This window comes from Triticum dicoccoides, chromosome 2B (genome assembly GCF_002162155.2).
Source record: "Triticum dicoccoides isolate Atlit2015 ecotype Zavitan chromosome 2B, WEW_v2.0, whole genome shotgun sequence".
In the NCBI taxonomy this organism is placed as follows: domain Eukaryota; kingdom Viridiplantae; phylum Streptophyta; class Magnoliopsida; order Poales; family Poaceae; genus Triticum; species Triticum dicoccoides.
Window position 1 is genome coordinate 461,905,956 of NC_041383.1, and position 11,350 is coordinate 461,917,305.

Consider the following 11,350-nt stretch of genomic DNA (forward strand, 5'->3'; position numbering starts at 1 on the left):
GGACGATAGACGACACAGCTAGTTCAAACTAGTGATACTACCACTAACTCAGACCGATCCGTAGTAGTCCTCGTAGAAATCACCTCCATAGCCTGGAAGCTCAACATGATCATCCGGGAACAGACGATCTCGCGGAGCTTGTGGGCCATAGGGGCTAGGATGAGGTCTTGGACCAACAGACGGTGGCCTGCGGGGACCGCGAGGTGGGGTGATGCCTCCTACATCACGCCAACCCATCACGTCTGGCAAAGCAGATCTCACAGGATAGAGATCGCGCATATCCGAATATCCAGCTTGCACCGCCGGTGCAAACCGAGTCAATGTGGCCCAATGGTCAGCACGGGTATTGAAGAGCTCTAACCTCAAGGCCCGATTTTCACGGTCCTTATCCTCGAGCATCTCAGCAGTGGTGCGAGTCCGTGAATCCTCCTGAGTGGGGTCAGCATAGATAGCCTGGAGATACCCTTGTGCTCCCGGAAGTGATCCTGGCATATACCGGAAATCAGAGTCCCGAAATAGGCCAGACCTGACTCGCATGATGGTCATCATAGAGTAGGTGGCGTCCTGCACAGCCATCTCAATAGTAACCCCGAGTCCATAGGAGCAGTGAAGGGGCTCGGTGGATCCAGGATAAGATGGAAATATCCTGACAGTGCAGAGATACTGGCTTTGATTAAAGTCTCGAAATTGCTCTTCGACCGTGTACTCGGGATACCAACGGTATCCAGCCTCAGTCATTACCCTGACCAACATGGCGGTATGGCCGGGTACATCTAGGCATCAAGTCAGGCGAACCACTTGATTGAGGTCGCGAGTGGCCATCTGAAAGCACAACCATAATGCAAAGGCATTAGAATTTCTAGCAAAATTTTGGCAGCATAACAGCTGTAAATGCTCAAGAAGGATTTTGAGACATTTGACAAAGGATTTCATACACACTCAACATCATCATATCAAAGTTCTGAGTCCATCCTAACAACATAATGTGGTAGTAGAACTGAACTAGGCTTGTATCCATCAAACCTATAAGGTACTACTGATTAGTAACACGTGATCCTGATAGAGAGAATAGATCCTAATTCCTTAACCCCCGGTGGAAGAATAGACTGACTCAGATCAGAATGTCATAAGATAAAGGAGTAAAAAGAGCCTTACGTTCCAACCCACAAACAATTCCCCTACATATAACTAAAGAATTTCTAGACTCAACATCGACCAGTTTGGCTTGGAGAACCTACAGACAGTCCGGCTCTGATGCCAACGCTGTCAGGACCCCGACTCGATGCCACATAGGTCTAGCATGTAACACCTCATATCACTTTGCGGCCTCACGCGCGGTATTCCCACGGGTGTCGTCTTACCTTTGCCCGGGACCGTTTGCGCCTTTTGGTACACGTATATTATAGTGTCGCTAGCATCCATATGATAAGGAGCCCGGGCTAACATGGCTAGTCGTAAACCCAAAGTGGCACAGACTTACAGGGACAGGCATCCATGACCCAGCAACGAACGTGTCGGTCATCAGCAAGTGGGTCCGGGCTGTAGCACTGGGCTAGCAGGACTCCGGTAAACCGGGCTGTAGCGGGCTAACAGGCCTCCGGTACTCAATGCGTGACATTTCCCCGAAGGGACAGACACAGGAACGAAGAAGGACACATGCCGGCCAGCCTAAGTGTTCTAGAGCAGTAGCAAGCTACCATGGCTCAGTGGAGACACTAGGAGACATTTCCCGGTAAGAGAGGCTACTAAAGATAAACAACTAGATAGTCAGATCCCACACATACCAAGCATTTCAATCATACACACAATATGCTCGATATGTGCAAATACAACAAGGCATCACAACATGACTCTAAGACACAAGTACTTTATTTAAGGCTCAGAGAGCCATACATAACATACACATAGGTATGGGTCACACGACCCAGCATTCAAGTCATACAGTCATACAAACTAGCAGCGGAAGTAACTTGTCTGAGTACAGACAACTAGTAAAAAAAAGAGGCTTGGAAAGCCTAGCTATACTACGTGGTCCTTCACAAGCTCAGGATCACCACCTGGGCCTTAGCCTACTCATTGATGTCAACGTCTACGAAGAACCCATCAGAAGGGGTTGCAGCGTCTTCTGTAAAAATGTAAATTATAGCAACATGAGTACAAAGGTACTCAGCAAGACTTACATCAGATCCTACATACATGCACATTATCAAGAAGGGTTGGTGGAGTTATTGCAGCAAGCCAGCTTTGACTCTTGGCTAGACTATCCTACGAGACTCCAAACTGAAATGGTTTTGCGTACACGAGTCCACTACTCACCACTTCAATACACTACCGAGGATCCACCTCCGTCTTCCTACGGAAGAGCCATCCTCGGCACTCACACTTATCTTGAGGCTTTTAGTAGTTTCCATTTACTTGTCTATGAACTGTATAGGCAACCAAGCAGTCCTTTACCGCGGACGCGGCTATTCGAATAGATCATGATAACCCTGCAGGGGTGTACTTCTTCATACATGTTTCCACCACTTAGCGTCTGCACACGATATGTGCTCGACAGACTTCAAGAGAAAGCCAACGTGGGTGTATACCACGACCTACCTAAACACCTAAGGCTCCAATCCAGGTTTATCGCCTATCCAGGTTCCATCCGCAGGGAGTCCGGCCGAGGTTTCCCATACGGCCCCGAACAATGTGTACAGGGTTCCGTGACACCTAACGGGTGCCCGGTATTCCCGGCCACGTACCTACCGCATCACAGCCCACCCCTACGGTCAGCGTTGTCCACGGCCTCCAGTAGGCTACAAACACCAAAAACTACTTGCAACTCCTGGACAGAGAACTAGGGTGAATAAGAAGTCGAGCGGGGTCATATTTCAGGGCCCAATGCATGGTAGTAGCTGTATCTTAAATCACACATACAGATCTCAGTGCTTATGGTCGGCTTCAATGAAACAACCCACCATGTACTCCTACATGGCCTCTCATCGATACCTTTACCAAATCGTGTTCACCACACCACTCTCATTACCGACATAATCATTTCACTCTAGCCCATCACCCAGATGAACCAGACCTGACACGACTCTAAGCATAGCAGGCATAGCAAGGTAGGAACAACACATACATATGGCTCAATCAACTCCTACACATGCTAGTGGGTTTCATCTAGTTACTGTGGCAATGACAGGTCATGCAGAGGAAGTGGGTTCAACTACCGTAGCACACAGCAGTTTGAACGCGTTGTCTTAATGCGGTAAAAGAGAGCAGGAGCGAGAACATGGGATTGTATCGATATGATCAAATGGTTGGTTGCTTGCCTGATGGTTCGATGCACTGATACGGTTCTTCGTTAGGGTAATCACGGTACTCCTCGGAGGCAGAACCTGCCGCAAAGAACACCGATACACAACCATCACCAAACAATGTGCAACAATATGATGCATGCATGAAACATGGCAATATGAGTGTGTTGGGCTAATGCAACTAAGACCAGAAGGGTTTGAACCAATTTCAACCAAAGATTCAAATTTCAAACTCATACATGGCCCTTTAAAGTGTTTTACCTTGTTCTGCATTAAACATCAAGTTAACTTGTTTCATCATGCATGAAAATAGTACAGATGGATAGATTGGATTTTTCTGATCATTTTTCATATATAACTTGTCTGATTTGGGGTTACAGATTAAAAGTTATGAATTTTTGAAGTTTAAATTATATTCTGGAATTTCCTATATTAGATTAAATCCAGAAAATCAATTACTGCGTCAGCCTGACGTCAGTGTGACATCAGCAGGTCAACGGGACACGGCCCGGGTCAAACCTGACAGTGAGTCCCGCGTGTCAGTGTGATTAATTAAACTAAAATTAATTTAAACTAATCCTAATTAGTTAACAGGGCTGGGCCCCACCTGTCATTGACTCAGGAGAGTCAACCAGGGCCCACCCGTGGTCAAACCCGGGTCGGCTGCACCGGCGTTTAGCCGCCGGCGAGCCCGACGCGGCGGCGGAAGTGGTTTTTGCCGTTCCGGCAACCAAACGAGCCGCGGAGGCCACCGGAGAGGAGCTGAGGACGAACCGTAGCTCTTGGTGGAGTCCGTTGGGGTCGGGGTGACCGGAGTTGGCGCCGGCGACGACTTTGGCGGCCACCGGAGTTCGGCCGAAGTCAAACTTGACGCAAGAGGGGTCGGTGAGGTGCGGGGAGTAGCTAGTTAGGTGCTACGTGACGCGGTGAGCATGATGGACACCGTGGAGTGGCCGGAGGATGACCGGGAGCACGTCGGCGACGAGCTCCGCGGCGGTGGGTGCGGTTGAGCTCCGGGAGGTCGCTACACGGCTCGGGAGCAAGAAAAGAAGGGAGGGGAAGATGGCTAAGCTCACGGGGAGTTCGACGAAGCCCTTGGTGTTGCCGGGGACGGACCGGAGCGACGACGGTGTTGAAGGGGATCTCCGGCGACAGCGGTTCGGTCGAGGTCGATGCGGTGGGGTCGGGCCTTGCGAGCGCTCGGGGCTCGGCTTGCTCGAAGGAGAGGAGGGTAGCGGAGCTCCTGGACACGGCGGCACGGCGTGGGGTTGACGGAGGGCGTGGCTACGGCGAGGGGGTGGCGGCGATGGCGTCGGCCATGGCGGGGTAGCGCGAGAGAGAGGGGTTGGGGGAGAATGGAGGTGTCCTGCGGGTTCACGGCGCTGCGTGGAGCTCATCCATCCAGCCCCGAGGCGAGGAGGTGGAGCAGGGCGGCAGCCAGCTGCGTGGCGCGCGCTGCGGTCGCCGTCGGGCACCTGCCTGCCTGCCTGGCCGGCAAGCAGCTCACTGGAGCGGCGCTAGGCTGGGCCGGCAGGTGGGCCGGGTGCTGGGCGCCAGGTAAGGTTTTGCTATTTTTACTGTTTTCTGTTTTTTTAATACTTCTGCAACTTTGTTGAATTATTAAAAATACTTAGGCAACTCCTAAAATCACCAAACTACTCCTGGTCCATAGTTGGATTATTTCCAACATGAAACATTTTAGTTTGGAGATATTTGAGCATCTGAATATTTTATATAATTTTAAATGCCCAAATTCAAATATTTATGATTTAATTCAAAGACCCTAAGATGGCCTAGGAAAATGTGCATCACTTCTGGCAGAGGTTCTGAACCAAGACAAAAAGGATGGGCATTTTAGAAGGGCATTTCAGGTTCATTGAAAAAGTTTTTAGTAAACCCTAGTTGGTTTCAGAGGGGGCTGGGGGTTCTGTCATCCCCATTTCAGGTTTCTGATGAAAGAATAAACATGATGCAACATTCTAATGCATGAACTAGCTAGGGTGTGACAGCCACCGAATGCTCCGCCACCTGAATAGGAAAGGCGACATCTTATAACTGAGATTATGATCCTCGGCACGCCGTCGCTTTTGACGACGCACCGAGTCTCAGGGGCTACTATCTATACAGGGCGCATTCTATGTGCAAAACTGTTAGAAGGTACATCATTTTTGCGTACCTCAAACCCCATCAGTAAACTTCTGACGGCCTCGTGCAACCCGCTCTCAGCGAATGAAATCCTTTCAATCACCATACCCATTAGCGTACGGTGATCTTCTGAGATAGACGCCCGCCCGAGCAGATCCTTCAGCTCCTCCGACCGTACACCAGTTGGTGCCGAACTTTCTGGCCCCGCCGGACTCGGGGAAACCCTCCGCAACAACACCTCAGGGTCGTCGGCCCTGCCTGACGGTGCGGCAGATGGAGGCGTTTCGCTCTCCATCATCTCCGGACGAAGATCCCCCGAAGATGAGCTCTGCTGAGAAGGGCTGAGATCCGAACTACAAGGTAATACATCGTTTATCTTCATAAATAAAAACAGGGATGTCCATTATTGCAAAACTCCCCTTTCTACTTACGGCTCGCTAGAGGGCTGATTTCCTTGGGGAAATAGTGCGGCCGGGGCTCCTCCCAGAGCAGGACCCTCTGGTGAAGATTTCTTCCCCCGCTTTGAGGCCTTGGCCTTCAGATCTTCAGAAGCGGTCCTCTTCTCCCCTTGGAGGGAGGGATTCTCGATCCCCCCTTCCTTAAGAGCCTCCTTAGCAGAGGTGGTAGCTTTCCTGTTCCCTCCTTTGCCCTCTTCCAACGGTGCAACCTCCAGCATCTTGGTTAACACGGGATCCGGCGTGGTCTCAGGGAGGGGGGCCGGACACCTTATCAGTTTTGCTTTTGCTATCTATTCCTGTTCAAGGGACAGCTCTTTAAAGGGCAAGTTTATGATAAATGTATGCATAGCATGTCCGGGCACGGGACTACTTACTTGAGTATCCGGGCGATTGCAGCTCAAACCTGCGTCCTTGGTCAAATCCGGACACATCGCTTGTGATCCGAAGAACAGTTTATACATCTCCACGGGTGTCGCACCCATGAAGTGTTGGAGAGCTCGCGGTCCCTCCGAATTGAATTCCCATAGGTGGAGGGGGCGACATTTGCAGGGCAGAAGGCGCCGAATCAGCATGACATGCGCCACTACAACCAGATTGGTCTCCCTCTCTTGGAGGTCTCGAATACGGCCCTGCAATAATGGTATGTCCTTGGACGGCCCCCAGTCAAGCCCTTTGTTGACCCATGACGCCAGCCGTTGTGGAGGGCCCGAGCGAAAGGCAGGCGGCGCCACCCATCTGGTGCCCCTGGGAGCGGTGATGTAGAACCACTCATGTTGCCACAAACCAAGCTCCTCTTGAAAAAAGCCCTCGGGCCATGGAGCGTCAGCCCTCTTGCTTATAACTTCCCCTCCGCACTCTGCCGGCCGCCCCTCGATCATCTTCGGCTCCACGTCGAAGGTCTTGAGCCATAATTCGAAGTGAGGGGTAGTGCGGAGGAAGGCTTCGCATACGACAATGAACGATGAGATGTGGAGGATGGTATCCGGATCCAACTCATGGAATTCCAGCCCATAGTAAAACATGAGCCCCCTCACAAAGGGGTCCATCGGGAAACCTAGACCCGAACGGAAGTGAGACACGAACACCACGCTCTCGCCGGGCTCGGGGGTAGGAATGACTTGCCCTTGGGCAGGCAGCCTATGCGAAATTTCGCCGGTTAGATACCTGGCGTCTCTCAGCTTTAGCACATCTTCTTCCGTGATGGAAGAAGGCATCCACCAGCCTTGTAGGTCGGAGCCAGACATTGTCGAAGGTCCAAAGCGCCCGAATCTGGAGCCTTGGGTGTTGGAACTCAAGGCGAGGGGCGGATTCGATTGAGATTAAAGAAAAGGAACAGGCCTTGGTCTCGTTATAAAGGGGTTGAATACCAAGAGCCGTCCCCGTGACCGTTTGGGACTCGCCTTCGATGGAGGGGGCATGCCAACGGGCGCGGTTGGGTTACCCACGCCCGTATTGATGAGAATCCTGGAATAAGGGGACACGATCTCTGCTTTGACAAGACGTGCCAAGGAAACCGCTTCGCTAAACGCGCTGAGGTGGAATAATAAAAACGATTCGAATAAAGGCTTGGCCGTGGCGTGACGTCATGCCACGAGATACGTCAGCAAATTGAACTTGTGTAAATATTATTCTCTCTACGGTGGTATGTGGAATTTATTTTGCAGAGCCAGACACTATCCTGGTGTTCAAAATCTTCTATGAATTATTCGAAGGGGGAACCCGCCTTGCAATGCCGAAGACAATATGCGCGCCGGACTCGTCGTCATTGAAGCCTGGTTCAGGGGCTACTGAGGGAGTCCTGGACTAGGGGGTGTCCGGATAGCCGAACTATCATCTTTGGCCAGACTCCAAGACTATGAAGATACAAGATTGAAGACTTCGTCTCATGTCCAGATGGGACTTTCCTTGGCGTGGAAGGCAAGCTTGGCGATGCGGATATGTAGATCTCCTACCATTGTAACCGACTCTGTGTAACCCTAGCCCTCTCCGGTGTCTATATAAACCGGAGGTTTTTAGTCCGTAGGACGAACAACAATCATACCGTAGGCTGGCTTCTAGGGTTTAGCCTCCTTGATCTCGTGGTAGATCTACTCTTGTACTACCCATATCATCAATATTAATCAAGCAGGAGTAGGGTTTTACCTCCACCGTGAGGGCCCGAACCTGGGTAAAAACATCGTGTCCCTTGTTTCCTGTTACCATCCGCCTAGACGCACAGTTCGGGACCCCCTACCCGAGATCCGCCGGTTTTGACACCGACAAAGAGGTAAATGACAAGCTTTTCCATAAACCATCTTATAAGGAGACATACCCATAGTATTTTTGTATGCAGTTCTATAGGCCCATAATGCATCATCAAGTTTTTTTGACCAGTTCTTTCTTGATCTATTGACAATCTTTTGCAAAATTAATTTGAGCTCCCTATTTCTCAACTCTACTTGACCACTAGACTGCGGATGATAAGGAGATGCGATTATATGATTAACATCATACTTAGCAAGCATCTTACGGAAAGCACCATGAATAAAATGTGAACCACCATTAGTCGTAAGATATCTAGGGACTCCAAACCTCGGAAAAATAACTTCTTTAAGCATTTTGATATAGGTGTTATGATCAGCACTACTAGTTGGAATAGCTTCTACCCACTTAGTAACGTAATAAACAATAACTAAAATATGTGTGTAACCATTAGAGGAAGGAAAAGGTCCCATATAATCAAATCTCCAAACATCAAATGTTCAATAACAAGAGAATAATTCATAGGCATTTCTTGACGTCTACTAATATTACCAATCCTTTCACATTCATCACAAGATAAGACAAACTTACGAGCATCTTTGAAGAGAGTAGGCCAATAAAAACCAGATTGCAATACCTTGTGTGCAGTTCTATCTCCAGCATGGTGTCTGCCATAGGATTCAGAGTGACACTTGCATAGGATCTATTCATGTTCATGCTTAGGTACACAACGTCTAATAACACCATCTACTCCTTATTTATAAAGGTGTGGGCCATCCCAGAAGTAATGTCTTAAATCATAGGAGAACTTTTTCTTTTGCTGGTATGTGAAACTAGGTGGTATAAATTTAGCAACAATATAATTAGCATAATCAGCATACCAAGAAGCAATACGAGAAGCATTAACGACCGCTAATTGTTCATCAGGAAAGCTATCATAGGTAGTGGGTCATCAAGAACATTCTCTAACCTAGACAAGTTGTCTGCAACGGGGTTCTCATCTCCCTTTCTATCAATAATATGCAAATCAAATTCTTGGAGCAAGATAACCCATCAAATGAGTCTAGGCTTAGCATCTTTCTTTTCCATAAGATATTTAATAGCAGCATGATCAGTGTGAATACTAACTTTGGAATTAACAATATAAGGTCTAAACTTATCACATGCAAAGACAACTGCTAAGAATTCTTTTTTAGTTGTAGCAGAATTTCTCTGGGCAGTATCAAGAGTCTTACTAGCATACTGGATAGCATTCAATTTCTTATCAACTCTTTTCCCTAGAACAGCACCTACAGCATAATCACTAGCATCACACATAATTTCAAAGGGTAAATTCCAATCAGGTGGCTGAACAATGGGTGTAGTGATCAAAGCTTTCTTAAGTATTTCAAATGCTTCTACACAATCATCATCAAAGACAAAAGGAATATCTTTTTGCAATAAATTAGTCAGAGGCCTAGAGATTCCTTAATGAACCTCCTATAAAAACCGTCATGACCAAGGAAACTTCTTATACCTTTTATGTCCTTGGGACATGGCATCTTTTCAATAGCATCTACTTTGGCTTTATCAACTTCAATACCTCTCTCGGAGATCTTGTGCCCCAAAACAATGCCTTCATTAACCATAAAGTGGCACTTTTCCCAATTCAAGACGAGACTACTGTCTTCGCATCTCTGCAAAACTCGATCAAGGTGCTCAAGCAATCATCAAAAGAGGATCCATAAACAGAGAAATCATCCATGAACACCTCACAAATCTTTTCACAAAAGTCAGAGAATATAGCCATCATACATCTTTGAAAGGTAGCAGGTGCATTACATAAACCAAAAGGCATACGTCTATACGCAAAAGTACAGAAAGGGCAAGTAAAGGTAGTTTTTGATTGATCCTTAGCTGACACAGGTATTTGAGAGAAACCAGAATAACCATCTAGAAAGCAGAAATGAGTGTGTTTGGATAGTCTTTCTAGCATTTGATCAATAAAAGGTAAAGGGTAATGATCTTTCTTAGTAGCTTTATTTAATTTACTTAAATCAATTACCATCCTATAACCAGTAATAATTCTTTGCGGGATCAATTCATCTTTATCATTAGGAACAACGGTAATACCTCCCTTTTTAGGAACATAATAGACAGGGCTTACCCATTGAGGGAGTCCTGGATTAGGGGGTATCCGGACAGCCGGAATATATACTTTGGCCGGACTGTTGGACCGTGAAGATACAAGACTCAAGACTTCGTCCCGTGTCCGGATGGGACTCTCCTTTGCGTGGAAGACAAGCTTGGCGATTCGGATATTATATTTCCTTCTTTGTAACCGACTCCATGTAAACCCTAGCCCTCTCCGGTGTCTATATAAACCTGAGGGTTTAGTCCTTAGGGACGGAATCATAATCATCATAGGCTAGCTTCTAGGGTTTGGCCTCTATGATCTCGTGGTAGATCAACTCTTGTAATACCCATATCATCAATATCAATCAAGTAGGAAGTAGGGTTTTACCTCCATCGAGAGGGCCCGAACCTGGGTAAAACATCGTGTCCCTTGCCTCCTGTTACCATTAGCCTTAGACGCACAGATCGGGACCCCCTACCCCAGATCCGCCGGTTTTGACACCGACACCCATTCACTATCAGCAACGGGATGAATTATACCTGCCTCAAGGAGCTTTAGTATCTCCTTTCTTACCACTTCTTTCATCTTGGGATTCAATCGTTGTTGAGGATCTCTAACTGGTTTAGCATCAGCCTCCAAATTAATTTTGTGTTGGCATAACGTGGGACTAATGCCCTTAAGATCATCGAGAGTATATCCAATAGCAGCGCGGTGCTTCTTCAGAGTTTTCAATAATCTTTCTTCTTCTTGCTCTGAAAGGTTAGCACTAATAATAACAGGATATATTTTCTTTTCATCAAGATAAGCATACTTAAGATTATCAGGTAATGGTTTGAGTTCAAACACGGGATCACCCTTGGGTGGAGGGGGATCCCCAAGAATTTCAAAGGGAAGGTTGTGTTTCAGCATATGTTCCTGTTTAAGGAACACTTCATCTATTTCCCTTCTTTCCTTCATAAACATATCATTTTCATGGTCAAGCAAATATTGTTCTAACGGATCGGTAGGAGGCACGACAATAGAAGCAAGACCAATAATCTCATCCTTACTAGGTGATTCTCTATCACGAGGTTGTCTACGAAACTTAG